Source organism: Canis lupus, chromosome 17 (genome assembly GCF_048164855.1).
Source record: "Canis lupus baileyi chromosome 17, mCanLup2.hap1, whole genome shotgun sequence".
Taxonomy (NCBI): domain Eukaryota; kingdom Metazoa; phylum Chordata; class Mammalia; order Carnivora; family Canidae; genus Canis; species Canis lupus.
Genome location: NC_132854.1, coordinates 44,546,659 through 44,563,252, shown reverse-complemented (window position 1 = coordinate 44,563,252; position 16,594 = coordinate 44,546,659). Strand labels below are relative to the sequence as shown.

Sequence of the window (16,594 nt, the reverse complement as noted above, 5' to 3'; positions counted from 1 at the left end):
GTCCAGGATAAGCTTCCTTTCTTAAAGTCAGTTGTTTGGTTTTAACTGCATCTGCAAAATATCTTCAACAGTACTGTGTTGAAACACAATCCTGTGGGTTTTTTTTTTTTTTTTTTAACTTATGGGGATTGTAGCCTAGCCATGTTGACACCTTAAAAACACCATTGTACATTCATTCTTTCTTTCATCAATTTATTGAGCACCTACTGTATACTTAGTATTATACTACATTCTGAATACAAAGTGGTGAACAAACAGTCTCTGCTCCTAGAAACTTACTAAAGGGGAATGGGGGGGGGCATAAAAAAATACCCGTAAGAAATATTTCATCTCAGGGATGTGATTGTTTTAAGGTAAGATCTAAAGGAAGAGTGACATTAGGAAGCAGAAACATCAGGGAAGAGAATTTCAGGCAGAAAAGCAAGGAAAGAACCTGTAGGATCTTGAAAAATGGAAAGAATGCTGGGCAGGGATAATTAGCAGAGAGACTTGGGGATTATATAAAGGTAATATATTTTTTCTTACCTCACCCCCAGTTCCCACTCTAGGGTTTTTGCAAAGTGACTGAAGGTTTTATGGGTGACATGAGTTTATCCATGTTTTAAATTGATTGCTCTGGTGCTGTATGGGAAATGGCTTAGAAAAGAGCTATAAAGAAATGAGAATTATTAGGAGGGTATTGCAGTTGTTCAGGTGAAAGATGATAGGCCATGGACTTGTCTTGCTGCATTGGAGAGGAGAAGAGTGGGTAGATTCCAAATTTTTTTAGAAGTAGAGTTAGAAAAAAAAAGTAGAGTTAGCAATACTTGATAAATTAAAATATAGCATGTAAAAGAGAGGGAAAGTATCAGAGATGATTAGCAGGTTTTTGTCTTCAGATGAGGAAGATCTGAACCTGTTTTTAAAGAGCTCTTAGCAAGAACTTCAGATTAACTATCCAAACCCATCATTTTTAAGCATGAGGTGGGGGTTTCTCCTCACCTGGAGGCACACACTATAATCACCTGTAGAATCTTTTCTAACTAATCAACTATCAGAAGCTTTGACATCTTCCCAAAAGGGGCATGCATCTCACCCCCTTGAGATTCAGTACCATAGTGAGCCTCTCATGTGTTTGTACTGTCCCTGGAAACTTTAGAAAATTGTGAACTAAATAATACAGTGTGAAAATGGTCACAGGTTTCATGACAGAAGTCAATGACTCTGAGGACAGAAGGAGGGCTTTACATTCTATACAACAGTGTGGTAGTGTATTATTTTCATAAGTAGATGTGGCCATACTACATTAAACACAACAGCATTGTTGACATTGCAAACTAGTATCTTGTAACTCACTTCTGTGAAATCAACTATGCCATTTGAGGAACATTCCTAACCCCTTAATATTGAATCCATTCTATCCAATATAAGTCCACTCACACACATTCACCAACTTGCGAGAGAAAAAAGACAGGGATATTAAAATGTTATCTCTATGAAATTTATGTTCCTACTTCTAATATGTTTGAGTCTAATTTTCCCTGATGAATTCAAATGAGTCCTAAATAAGACTCTTAGATATTTAATAAGTCCTAAATTCAATTCAAATAAGTCCTAAATAAGACTCTTAGATATTTTAAAACATATTGATAGTACAAGACTATGACTCAGAGAAACACATCTCTTATTATTATAAGGACAAGTAAAACAAACAAAAAAAACCAAAGTGACTTTTTTCTTGTAACCAGAAAGTTCTCCTCTATGAAAACCCAAACTTAATATGAAGTTCGATTTACATTATTGATTCTGGCCTAGTAATATTTGTATTTCCAACTGTTCTCAGAGTCATTCTGATGCTTTTTTTTTGTTTTTAAAGAAATTACAGTGGGGACAAGTCAACACTTAGAATACCCCCTATACCATGGCTCTGTAATACTATTGTCACTGATGATGTTAGAGTGATTTGAAGTATTGAACCTTGAATTATCTACTGAGGCCCAGCATTTTTTTAAAAGATTTTATTTATTTATTCATGAGAGACAGAGAGAGAGAGGCAGAGACACAGGCACAGGGAGAAGCAGGCTCCATGCAGGGAACCCGTGGTGGGACTCGATCCCAGGTCTCCAGGATCACACCCTGGGCTGAAGGTTGTGCTAAACCGCTGAGCCACCCGGGTTGCCTGAGGCCCAGCATTTTTGCCAAAAAGCACACATTGCAATTTTCAGAGCTTCTGGTTACTTAGCTATTCATTTGATATAAGGACACTTATCCTGACTTGTTTTTCATCATGAAAAAAAATATACACCCTCACCTTTTTTTCTTTTTCTTTCTTTTTTTTTTTTTTTTGCTTTTAATTGTTCATTACAACTACTAATAGGAGTTATCTTCTTAGTTGCCTGACTAGTTGTGATGTAAATATCAGATGCAGATACAAATAAATATTTGTATTTGATGGTAACTTTTTCCACAGCAGGAACCTGAGAAATTATTTTGTGGTTCTAAATCAATCTTAACTCATGGAACAGGAAGATTTGCCAACTCTTTTGCTCTTTTCTTTTCTTTTCTTTCTTTTCTTTTCTTCTTTTCTCCCTCTCTCTCACACACACACTTTTTCTGCTTTTTATCTTGATCTACAAATGTCATTTCTACCTTATTAGTTCTGGATAATCTCCCTCCTTTCTTTCAACAACCAAAGAGCTGTAGCACTAGTTAAATTGTGTTGTAATGACTGTTGCACAGCAGGGTCATTTATTGTGAGCTATTTGTAAAGAAAACACAGAAAAATAGTCCAATCAATGTGTACAGATAGGGTCAGGCTAATACAGAAGTGCATTAAAATGGTAGGTTGCCAATTTAGTTCATCTTTTGTGAAATGATGAATTATTTTTTTCTGCTATAAAGATCAAGATAGAGTCTTTGAAGAATATTTATTTTATTTCTTTCGTTTTCCTCTATACCTTTAGGAAGGATATTCTGGAAACTTAAAAAAATATCTACTAGCCTGTGTAGGCAGTCCATATACACTTTGTTAGGGAAATTATCCTAAAACCAACTGTAGAATGATTGAAATTTAATTGTTTGATAGCCAAGATGATTACATAAAATAAATTTAGGGAACAACATTTAGCTAAAGCTTCAGGCAATTTCTTTTATACCATAGGCGCAGAACCACAATTAATTACCCAATAAAAATAATTCTAATTGATCTATAAAAGAAATGGGAGTTTAACTTTCAAGGTTTAATTTAGCAGATATATGAATTTAAACAATAATTTTATAATGCACAATTAACCAATGCTTTAGATTAGGAACCAAACTATTACTTTTGTTGTCTAAGAACTCACACTTATACTAAGCTTCAGTTACAAAACAATAAACAACATTTACTGGGAAACTACTAATATTCTTTTTTTTCCGAGTTACAGTAGGTAGGAAGCATGGTGAGAACTTGCATGTAAATAAATAACATAGCTAGCTATTTAAGGGGACAATAATCTACTACATATGATATTTAGAACCAGAGGCAGGATGTGAATAATAGCATGATACTAATTGGATTTGTTTTTAAAGATTTTATTTGACAGAGAGGGAGCATAAGCAGGAGGAATGACAGGCAGAAGAAGAGAGAGAAGCAGGATTTCCATTGAGCAGAGAGTCCAACATGGGGCTGGATGACCTGAGCAGAAGGCAAACACTTAACTGGGCCACCCAGGCACCCCATTACTTGGAGTTTTTGAGACCCAGCCGACTGGTATTATATTTTAGGTAAACTATTCCCAGATTCTGGTGTATGTTAAAGTGCTACCCATATTGTTTTTGTGCTATTATATGTATGCATTTTCATGTGTCCAAATTGCTATTTTAGTGAAAAGTAAGAGGATAGAGAGAACTTGAAAAAGTAGGATTAGTGTGAACTGGAGGCAGTGCACATTACACACACATTTACACTGAAGAAATTTCAGGAGAATTCTTCCTATGTTTTTTTTCCTGAAGAGCTAGACATCTATACCTAGTTTAGAAGCTGGAAAATTTTCCTGTGAAAATAATCTGACATACACATCCAGATTTAAATAATTTGAAAAATTTACCCACTTAGTTCTTTAAGACTGTACATTTTCATATCAGAGATAAATAAAATTTTAAAAACTATAAATATAGCTTAAAATATTGATCTTGATAAATTAGGTTATAAAGGACTTTAGAAGGAAATTGTGTATACATCAAATTCACTCAGAGCTACAGAGACATGTTATAAAAATGATTAGTTTTCAGAAATCCATTCCCTCCATTCTACTAGGAAGGTGAAGCTCCTCATATTGTCTGGTAGAGGGGTATTTTGCAATTTTGAGATGCTTTAGGCCAGCACAAACTGCACAATTGACATTTTAGAAAATGAGGTTCTTCTTTTATTCATCTCTAAATATCAGTACCTGCAAGGATTACACTTAATATATTAGAACAGTCATTTTTATGACTTTTTTGGCCCTTCTATTCTTCAGATACTTAAGAGTAGGTCTGGCTGTAATGTGGTATGTCAGTGTGATATTTTTGCTAGATTAAAAAAAAACATTTTTTTTTGTATTTTATAGCTACCATTGTATCTGGAAAAAATAACTGATTTTTTTCCTAGGACTTAAAGTCAGTATATATTTTTCTGGTTAAGCAATGAAGTGATAAGAATATACCTTATACTATTAAACTCAATATTTTGCCAAAGCAGTAGATAATTGTTCAAAAATATAAAACAGATCAACATGCTTTTAAATCAATGATGTGTGGATTATAGCATTCCAAAATCCATGCAAATTTGTTATATGAAATGATGCTTTTGAAATAGTGTTACTATCATGATAATATTGAGTGGATTAAGAACCATTTAAAGAAATTAGAGTATCAGTGTAGCACTCAGAAATAATTTTCATGAATATCTTTGGATAGTATTCAATAAGTTTTTTCTCTACTATTTCCACAGTAGCATAGTGAATATTTTTTAAAAATGTTTTCAAGCTGTTTTCCTTTCATTAGGGAAGAACTAGGTTTTATAGAAGGTAGATCTTATATAATTTCAGAGGTTCTATTTGACAAAGTAATGAAAAATTATAAATGTATAATTAAGTACAAAAGTGAGTATTTAGAATGAAAAAACCCCATAATTAATATCACATTTTTAAAAATGGTCAGAAGCCACAAACTTCATAAAGATCCAGAAAACTAAATACCAGTATGGTATTTAGTTTCATGATGCCTTCTTTTTTTTCCTCTACATTTTTGGTTGCCTACTCTTTGATCAAGTCTGTATAATAGTTTCCTTATATCTTTTTCTACACAAAGAAGAGAAAAAATGTTTTTTGCCAACATGTTGGATCAAAATGTATTTATTTTTTAACAGCTTATATATATTTTTTAGCTTTATATATTATTGAAAATGTTATGCAATTCCTAGATTTTTGTTTTTAATTTGGAAAGACTCTGAGAGGTTTTTAAAATGTATGACTGAGATTTGGAAGAATTTTACCAGAGCACCTACTGGCTCCAGACACTCCACAACCAGATTCCCCTCCTCATCTCGTGGGTCAAGGTACCATAAGGGCCTACTCAGATCACCATGTGACTCTGCTCCTGTAGCACTTCAGGTCAATGGGTAGAAGGGTATTTCTAGAATTCATTCCTATTCTGGAACAGGTAGCAATAGTTTAGTTGTATGTAGAAGTGACTGAATTATAAAAATATTTCCCACTGAATTGAAACTGCATGTATCTCTCCTTCAATTTCCCCTTAGCTGTATCTCCAAAATGCCGAAGTCATCCTATGCTACCTAACAAGAAGGGAAGATTGGTAGGAAAGAGCATTAGTATTAATCAATTACAGTTAAAATATCCTACTTTTGCAACCTTTTAAAAATTGTATGACTGTATGAGCACATAGCTGGACTTTTTTCTAGGTCTTGGAAGGAACCTATGCAAATGAGAGGCCCTGATATTTAAGCTTCATTACCTTTAAATTGGATCTTTCTCTGAACATGATGGCAAGATTAGATCAAAAGTCAGATGGAAATCATGCTCATTGTAAATGTTTATAAAATAAAGATCATGTTAGAGATGGCTTAATGTGTGGATTTGAGTTATTTGCATTTGAAAAAGCAATGGCTTTCTATCATTTGAAAATTTGAATTTTAATGTTTCATAAACTGAAATTTCTTACTCTGAGTAAAATGATTTGACACTATCCTTGCATTCTGTTCTCACTCTTTGTATTCTTCCCTGGGTGACTTCAACCAAACCCTATCATATATACAAATGCTACTTTCCTGATGTTTACCTCTGCATTTCTTCTGACATCCAGATATGAGTATCTGATTAGTTGGCCAGTGATACTTTAGTATTCCAAAGACACAGTCCATCATCTACTATACTGAAAATGCTTTTCATCTTTATATCTGTAACCTTGTCCTCAGTGAATATATTGATGTCAGCCAGAGGCCTGCATGCAGTCCTTTCTTTATATTTCCTCCTAATGTCATCCCCACAACTACCTTACAGTGGGTTCACCTTTCTGATTCTTGCAATAGCGCATTTCCTCATTTTCTTACCCAATATCTGAATCTCTTGTCAAAGCATATGCTGCCAGGTTAATTGTGTCAAGGTGCTACTTAGCTAAATACACAAAATTATTTTAAAGTCTCCTGTGGTTTCTAGATTTCAGAATGGTGTTCAGACCTCTTAGTTTATTGTACAGGGCTCCTGCCTCTGTTTCTAGCTATCTTCTGCTACTGCTCCATATGCTATCTCTACTTAAGCCATTTTAATTAATTCCAGTTGTTGGATGCCTGATACTAAGTCAGTGCTTTGCATTCCTACATGCTATTCTTCAGCCATGGAACATTCTTACCTCTTTTTTGCTTGGGGAAGTTCTTCATGGACTTCAGGATTTATCTCAAGAGTAACTAATCTCTTTTAATAAAATTCTCCTGATCTGATGGGCTATTAAAAAAATCTGTTCTTTCCTTTGCTTTCATAGCACCTGGGTAAATTTTTATGACAGCAATAACAAACCCCATAGTAATTATTGGTTTTTTACTTCTCTCCCTATAGACTATGAGTTTAATGAGATCAGGAAATACCTTGCTCATTTCTGCACTCTGAGCACAAAATATAATGTCTAGTACAAAGGAGATGATCTCAAATATTTTTTGAATGAATGGTTCATTAAAGGGAATTCTGAAGTGTAGGTTAGCTGAATGTATAGTTGGGTGGAAGAACAGGGTTATCATAAGACCATAAAATTCTAAAGTAGCAGCAGCACATAGCTTTTCTTTTTTGTTGACAACTTGGTAATACTAAGCCTACTACTCTTTTCTCCCCTTACCACGTCTTAGTGAATTGTAAAATCTTCACGTAGATAAAAGGAGTTAAGTCACTAAAAATGATAGATCAGAAAATACACATATAAGCTCAATATATTAAAAGAGTAATTCACAAATTGGAAACCCTCAGAGTATGCAAAAATTGTGTGCTAAGGAGACCTAATGTACTTGAAGACAGTATTCATGTTTGGGGCAGTTCTGACTCGATAAAATTTCATTATTGATGATAATGGTTATGGAAAAAGAGACCATAGTCAGAGAAAGCATAAAATGCTAATTAAAATCAATACTTTAGAAATGATAGATTTACTTGTTTGTCTACCTCACTTGAATGTCTCTTTCCCTCTTTTTCTCTTTCTTCCTCTCTCTAATATATGTGCATATATATCAATCTTAAAGAAGAATAATGGATGTTTTATATTTATGTGTATTTATGAGGAGATGGAACATCTTTATTGAATTGATTTTCTGAAAGTAAATATTTCCCTCTCCCCCATTACATATTTCATTTCTTTCCCAAGTTTCTATTGCTCTGCTTCTGAAAGGGTATTTATTTATTGAGATTGTCCATCTACCTTATAAGTCCTCAGTGTTATAGACTCAACTTTATGACCTGACCTACCTCATAACATGAATAACTAAAGTCCATTTGTATATTTCATCTTTTTTTTTTCATCTTTATATTTACTATAGCATATGGCGATGCTTATGGGTTTTATAGTAATTAAAAATAGTGTCATGTCTCATTAGTTATGCCTAACTAATTAGGAATTTATGATTATTTGAGTATGAATGATGCTAAAGTATACTTTTATATGCAAAGAAAAAATGTGTTAAACAAATTTTTAGTGTACATAAAAATTTAGGAGGATTGTTTAACTGTGAGAATGTTTCGAGTCCTTAGTAGTGTCACTTTTCATGATGTAATCAAGGGATCAGTTGAAATTCTTTTGATTTACTTATTTTATTTTACTTTATGTTACATTATTTTACCTAGAATTTGCCTCTCTGTGATTTTCTTTAGAATTAGTCGTAATTTTGTGTTAGATATGATTTAATTAACAAACTGAGTTTCAGATATGATATGCTCTAGTTAGGAATTTTCATGTATTCAAAAAATTTTTTTCTCAATTCTTTTAAGCTAATGAGATTTTTCTATGTTATAACTTGAGTAATGCAGGTGCCAAGAATTGGTTGGATATTATATACCAAGGTAAATTAATATTTAACTGCTTCAGTTAAAACTGATTATATGCTAGTCACTTATGTTGCAGAAACAAATAGCTAACTCAAAGTTGATTCAGTTTTTTTTAATAGAGAGCACATAAGAAAGTCAATATGTGGATGTCCTCAAATTACTTATTATTATAAATTATGGTGAGTCAAGAAAGGCCACTTAAACCTAAATTAACTGCTAAGAGTATCTTTATCTTTTTCTTTCCCAACATCAAAATAAATTAATAATGTTAAGACGTTTGATATCGATCAGCCTAAGTTCAAAATTCAGCTTGGCACTTATGAAGTCTGTGATTGTAACCAAGTTATTTAATTTCCCTAAACTCTAGTTTGTTTATTTGTAAGAAGGGGATAATAGTAGCTGCTTTATAAATTTTTCATGAGGACTAAATGAGATTATGAGTGAAATGTTCTTAGCATAGTGTCTGGCATATAGTATTCAATGCAGTCAATAAGTTAATTTAGTACAGTTATTGTAAATAATACATAATAGTATGACCAACTACTTTCAGTTTCAATTATAATTATTAAATATGGCACAATTTAATGATTTTTAAAAACAACCATTTAAAGAATATCATGGATGGGAAGTGGGGTACTTATACTGGCTTGTGTATTGCATATATTAAATACATTTTAAAAATTGCTGAAAATCTCTGGAGGCAACATCCCCAGGATTAGGTGGGGTGGTATTGGCTATTGAAGCATAAGCTGAATTTAATATTGTTGATTCATTTTATGAATTGATTTATGTTTTTCATTTTATTTACTCTATTTCATTAACCTTCTTTGCAACATACTACCTATATTGGGGGACACATTTAATAGTGGAATTCTCTTCTTATCTCTGAAAATACTGGGTTTACTCACTGATTTGTCCTTGGATCTTTTTTCATCTACCACTTTTCAGTTGATTTCATCTACTCCAAGGGCTTTAGTTACTATTGTTTGCTAATAAATCCCACATGTATTTTTCTATCATATTGCTCTTATATCACAAAATCCAGTGCCCTATTGGGCTTCTCCATCTTGAGTCCTACAAACACTTTATTTTTATTATTTTTTTAAAGATTTTATTTAATAGAAAGACAATGTGCACAAACTGGGCAGAGGGGTAGAGGGAGAAGCAGCTTCCTCATGAGCAGGGAGTAGTAATACATGGGGCTCCATCCCAGGGCCCAGGGATCATGACCCAAGCTGAAGGCAGCTGCTTAACTGACTGAGCCACCCAGGCACCCTACACACAAACACTTTTATTATACTCCAAATTGAGGTCAACATCATTGGTCTATAAACAATTTTTCCTCTTTGTTTTTTATTGTACTAAAAACTACTATCATCAACCTAGTTGTGAAAACTGAAAATCTGAGCATTACCTTTGACTTCTCTCTCAACTCAACCCCCACAGCAATCAAACACCAAGTTCTGTCAAATTATCTCCATCCCCACTATCACTACCCAGGCTACACCATATTGACTTTTTTAGGAATATTCAACATATTACTAAATACTATGCTTTTTACCAGTCCTTTTTGCCTCCATTCTGTTTCTGAAAAATAGACAAAATGATCTTTTAAAGCACAAATGTCAGATTCAGGCCCAGTCCCAAAATCTGTGGAGCTCAGACAAGAGTATAAATGGAGGTAAATGGCTCTTCCCCTTCTCTACCCTCATGCTCTATCCATTACTGCCAGGACATTTTTCGTAATGTTTTATTTACACAAATTCCAAACATCCACTCTATGAATCTGACTGGAATGCCATGGAGAACTTATGATGCATCCTACCTGGTTTTGGAAAATGACCCAGTGCCATAATGCATGAGGCATTGTTTTCTGCTATTCTTTGCTCCCACCCCCTGCTGTTTTGACTCTTCTCTCCTGTTGCAAGATTTGGGCTTCTTTTCTGATTTCTACAAAAAACATTCATATCAAATTTATAATGTAATTTTGTTGAAGGTAATTTAATTGATAATTCCAGGGGTCATCAGGAGGAGTCAAAATCATATTATATTACATTCCAACTGAAAACTTCTTACATACATTTCTCTTTTGAAGTTTCTCCTTGGCTCTTCCTCCCAGTTGGAGCCTTCCCTATCCTTACTCTTTCCCCACCCAGCCTCAAATATCAGTCATTTTTGTCCTTAATTTCTTTCCAAGAGATCTTAATAACAGTTTCTCTTAATTTCAGATTTTTGAGCTCTGCCATAGTTTCTATCTTTCAAAAAGCTTATTGAAGTATATTCTAAATAAGACCAATATGTGTTTCCAAAAAACACTTTCATACCAACTACTAGAAGGAAAAATATGGTCAGGGTTTGTGCTGATCAGTGTGGTGAAGTTGGTTCCAGTTTACTGCCTTCTGCTTGAGATCTATCAAGAAGCTGAAGTAGAAAAGATATACATTGATTATATCTGGCCTGAGTAAATCTTGATTATTATGTATCCGTTTAATTAAAGCAGCTTGCACTTCAGTAACATAAAATAGGAGTAAAATAATACAATTTTGACCCAGGAAAGATGAGTGAAAATTATGTATTAATGTGTAACTGATCACCAGTAGCAACATTCTTTCACAAAACAGATGTCTATCTGATATTCACAGCACTGTATCTGTAAGGTTTGTCTTCTCCAGAAATGAATCTTTGATTTATTACTGCCCTGGGCTAATTGAAGAAAATGTTAAGTCTCAGCTATGAGATTCATGCAGATTGACTATGGTCAGTGAAGGAGAAAGAAACCAGAGATTTTATGGAACAAGAGCCATCTGCGTCTTAGTTTAAAACTGATTAAATCGGGTGCAATCTGTGGCAGAATGACAGCAGTTATAGACTTCAGTGTGTGAGGATTTTAAAAATCACATTTAAAAGTTGATAATTGACTAATAATTATTTTCCAAATTGTATTATACCTCAAGTTAATTTCCATAGACATCTTTTGACCAAGGCCACACTATTGGATGAAGGCAGTATTGAAAGAGAAAGGCACTTTTGAAAATCTTGTACAAATGCTCACCTTTTATCTGAAACTGCTACTAAATGATCTCTCTCCTTTTATTCTTAATACAAATTTACTTTAATACAGTGCAGTAATGTAACTACAAAATCAGGTGTTATGCTGAATTTATTATACATAGCAGATAGTGTTCTTTAGTAGTGAGCTGGCCTTACAAAGGAACATGTAATTTTGGTATTTAAATGACATATCATAAATCTACTTCTTAAAAAGTTAAGATAAACTGATTAACATGAGAGAGTCCGTCACAACATGGCATTTATCAGTGCAAACTTATTTTACGTTGGTTACACTAGTGATCCACAAATATGATACAATATCTCTTATGGAATGAAATTTCTTAAACTCACCATTTCCTATTGTTTTTATAGCAAGAAAAATATAATCTGAATCTGGAAAGATCTCAGCAGTTGATTCATTCAGAACTCCCTTTCAACCAACCAGCCACTGTACTAAAGATTGTGCACACAGCTTATTTTAAAGCATTTATGAGAATGTCATCAGGAGCATAGTAACTGAGGTGACAGTCAAGTGATTTCTGTAATTATTTGATTTCCAAAAAAATTAGGGTCAGCAAAGACCTTAGAAATGATGTAGCCCACATCTTTCATTTGTAGATATAGACTTGGAGACCCAGATATTAAGATTATTAAGATTATGTAGAGAGTTAGTCCAGAGCTAGAATCACCTCACTTGGACTCTATCTTTCATAGCAAGTAATAGTGATAAGCAGTATTTCATTAGTACTAGGCATAGTTCTAAGTACTTTATACATCTTCACTCAGTTAATCTTCACAACACTATAAGATATTACTGTTATTATATCTGTTTTATTGATGATCAGACTCAAGTCCAAGCAGATGAAGTGATTTATCCAAGATTACACAGCAATAGAGAGAGGAACTGAAATGCAAACCCAGATGGTTTGACTCCAGAGCCTGTGACCTTAGCCGGTATACTTCATTGTTACCTTTAGCTGGTTGTTTAAATCTACAACTGAATAGTTCTGCTAAGTCATTGGTTAGAAATTTGTTTAATAGATGATTTAACTTAATTGATGTGTTATATGAATGGGTATTATTTACACAATAAATTTGTACTTATGGTAGTGTGTATGTTTTATTCTTAGTTCCTTTTTATTTTTTTATTTTTTATTTTTTTTTTAATTTTTATTTATTTATGATAGTCACAGAGAGAGAGAGAGAGAGAGAGAGAGAGAGGCAGAGACACAGGCAGAGGGAGAAGCAGGCTCCATGCACCGGGAGCCCGACGTGGGATTCGATCCTGGGTCTCCAGGATCGCGCCCTGGGCCAAAGGCAGGCGCCAAACCGCTGCGCCACCCAGGGATCCCTTCTTAGTTCCTTTTTAAATCTCCAAAGCCTCTAGTAAACAAAGTAATGCACATTTCCTAATAATATTCACATATCACCAACTTGCAAATTTTCCAGTTAAATAGTCCCAGATATGCTCTTCTTTGTACAAATGGGGAAGGAGGAGGTAAGTAGGATGAAGATACTGAGATTGTTGTTTTTTTTCCCCTAATTTCAAGTACTAATTGCTCACAATGACCCTTTCTCCAATAATTCACATTTCTCATATTAGTACTATATAAGAAAAAAATGGAGTAGATTGACAAAGACAAAACCAACAAGATAAGAAAAAAAATTGAACTATATAGGTTTATATGTAATACCTATGCATTTGTAGGATTAGATTTTATCATTTTGGAGAGATATGGTTGATATCTTTGGAAAACATGAAATTCAAGAGAATTACTGCATTTATACAGTCTCTCAACATATTCCTCAATCACATTTCTGTGCAGAGCCATTTGTTTCTTGTGCCCTGTTAACCCTCTCAGATTTTTTTTATTATTATTTATTCATGAGAGAGAGAGAGAGAGAGAGAGAGAAAGGGACATAGACACAGGCAGAGGGGGAAGCAGGCTCCATGCAGGGAGCCAGACATGGGACTTGATCCTGGGCCTCCTGGATCACGCCCTGGGCTAAATGCGGTGCTAAACCGCTGAGCCACCCGGGCTGCCCTCAACCCTCTCAGATTTCACTGAAGTTTATCCTTCACTCAATGATTGTTTTTCACAAAGAAATACAGATTTTGGCACTTTACTATATTTTCTGCAAAGGTAGTTAATAAGGCAAGAACAAAACCACATTGAAATGCAGATACTGGGCAACTCCATAAACCCAATTGCTAGTTAAATAGCGTGTGTATTCAACCATCCTTGAAGTTATTCAAATTTGTGTTTCAGCAAATATACAAACTACTACTTGTAATGAACCTTTGGTATTCTTGGGAGAACCCCCCCCCCAAATATTAAATCTTTGAATGCTAAACGTATTTTACAGAAAGAAGTGTGGGATATATTTTAATTAAGATAGCCCTGAATTCATATTTTATAAGATTTAAGATTCTTTTGATGGTGGGACACAATACTTGGATAGATGAAAGGCAGAAATCTTTGTGACTTATATCTTTAATCAAGTAAGAGGTGGCTTTGAGGCAGGGTCACAAAGAGAGTTGCACCTGGGACAGGAGAAGAGCAAGCTGGAGCTATAGAGGGCACATTATGTACAAGAAGAATAGAGTTATCTAGGTTTCTTAGTCTTCTTATAGATTGGCTAATTTGGATGATTTTGTGGGCTCCAGGGCCACAAAGACTGTAGATGGCCTGAGGATGATGAGGGCAGGAGCTTAGTAGGCTGGTGTGTGAGCGCCGATAAGAGAAATGGTTAGAGTGTGGTCTTAACTTCAAAAAGGGAAACTGACTAGCCTTTAGGCATGGTCTCAAGTCTGGGTCAAGGCAGCATTAAAGAAAACTCAAAACACTATATTAAACTAATTTGCTACCAAACAAACCTCCAAATTTCAGACTTAATAGGTTATTTTTGGCTCATGTAAAAGTTCAGTCAATGTGGATGATTCTGGTAGATGGGCAGCCTCCTGTGTGGATATTCAGAGACTCATGCTTTGTCCACCTTATGATTTGTTCATCAAATAATATCTTGGAGTTTTAGTCTGGATTTTCTGGATCCTGTTGGCAAATGGAGGGAAGAGGGTAATGTGAAGAAAGTGTGCTTGTTCTTAACCAAAACATCCTTTATGCTCATGTTCCATTGGCTAGAAGTAGTCATTTTATCTCACCTGAGGAGAGAAGAGTTGAGGGTCTAGTAAAGAGAGTCCCTGGCTAAGTGGCCACTTCTCAGCAATAGTTCTTACTATGGAAAGGGAAGACAATACTTTGGTAGACATATAGCTGTTTTTGCCACAGAAAAGCTTTAGAATGTAGATGGTCCCCAGACCAACTTAGGATGGTTTGATTTATGACTTTGCAGCTTTATGATGGTGTGAAAGTGATACATTCACTAGAAACCATACTTTGAAGTTTTACCTTTCCCTGGGCTAGTGATATGCCCTAGAACACTCTCTTGGGATGTGGAGCAGCAACAGCCACAGATCCCAGTCATCCATGTAATCACAAGAGTTTACAGTCATTCTGTTTTTTTGTACACCATCAGTACAGTATTCAATAAATTACATGAGATAATCAATAGTTTATTATATAATAGGATGTGTGTTCTATGATTTTGCCCAACTGTAGGCTAATCTAAGTGTTCAGAGCACATTTAAGTTAGGTTAAAGCTAGGTTAGGTATACTAAATACATTTTCAACTTATGGTATTTTTAACTTACAATGGTTTTGTCCAGGCATAGCTCTATTGTAAAGTGATAAGATCTGTGTATATCTCCATATACATATATATACACACACACATATGTATACATGTCTAATGTATACATATATAGAATGCATACATATATGGGCATGCACATAGGTTTTATAACGAGAAACTATTATAAAGATTTCAAGGTAAAATGAATGTATGTCATTGTAGCAAATTTGAACTTTGATGTACATGTTGACTCCTAATAGCCCATTGAAATTCTTAGTTTTCTCTGGCACATTTTTTCCCATGGCCTAAAGTGTTGTACATTTGTTCTGAAAGGATTTATTGTGGATTTTCAATTACATTATACAAATGGAATCTCACAAACATAATATTGAGTGAGAAAAGCCAGACACAAGACAAGTATGTTCTTCTGTCTTTGAAATTGTGTTTCTGAGATTTGTCCATATTATGGCACGTAATCGTAGACGTTCATTCCCCCTGCTCTATAACATTCAACTGGGTGAATATCCAGTTTACCTATCCATTCTACCATTGATGGGTATTTGAATAGTTTTTGGCTTGAAGTTATTATGAATAGTGCTACCAAGAATATTTTAGAGCATATCTTTTGACTTTTGATGAACCTTTTTTCACATTTATATTGGGTATATATCTAGAAATGATATTTCTGGACTATATATATAGTAAGAATGTGTTTAGTTTATATGCTTATAATTTTCTAGCCTTCTTTTACTAGCTTTATAATTGATCAAAAATGAGACACTTTCCCTGTACTATCCTTATTTTATTTTGTTGCACAAAACTTTGTGTAAACAGTAAAAAATACATAAAAGAAATTTAGGGTGAAAGTCCTGCTAATTCCACTAACACACAAACTGTTTTGTTTTTATTCCCAAGACACTTTCCCTGTACTATCCTTATTTTATTTTGTTGCACAAAACTTTGTGTAAACAGTAAAAAATACATAAAAGAAATTTAGGGTGAAAGTCCTGCTAATTCCACTAACATACAAAGTGTTTTGTTTTTATTCCCATCTAGACCTTATCAATCTTAATTGCTTAAATATAGCCTTTGTTCTAAGCTTATTTACTTATTATTTTATGAATTTTTGTATCTGTTTTTTCCCTAATTATGAAATTTTACAACTGCATTGACTCAATCTACCAGAAGTAGCAATTTCCTATTATAGACCATTTAAAGTATTTTCAATTTTCATTAATTCTTATTGAAACAATTTGTATTTTTAAACTGTACTGTATCTTTGGTACACAGTTTCTTGGATTTGCTGTGTG

The 16,594-nt window shown here is 34.0% G+C and overlaps 1 pseudogene; it reads right to left on the bottom strand.

Moving 5' to 3' along the window:
- LOC140608253 (60 kDa heat shock protein, mitochondrial pseudogene) overlaps positions 1 to 16,594 on the bottom strand; it is a 45,777-nt pseudogene that overhangs the window by 28,860 nt on the left and 323 nt on the right.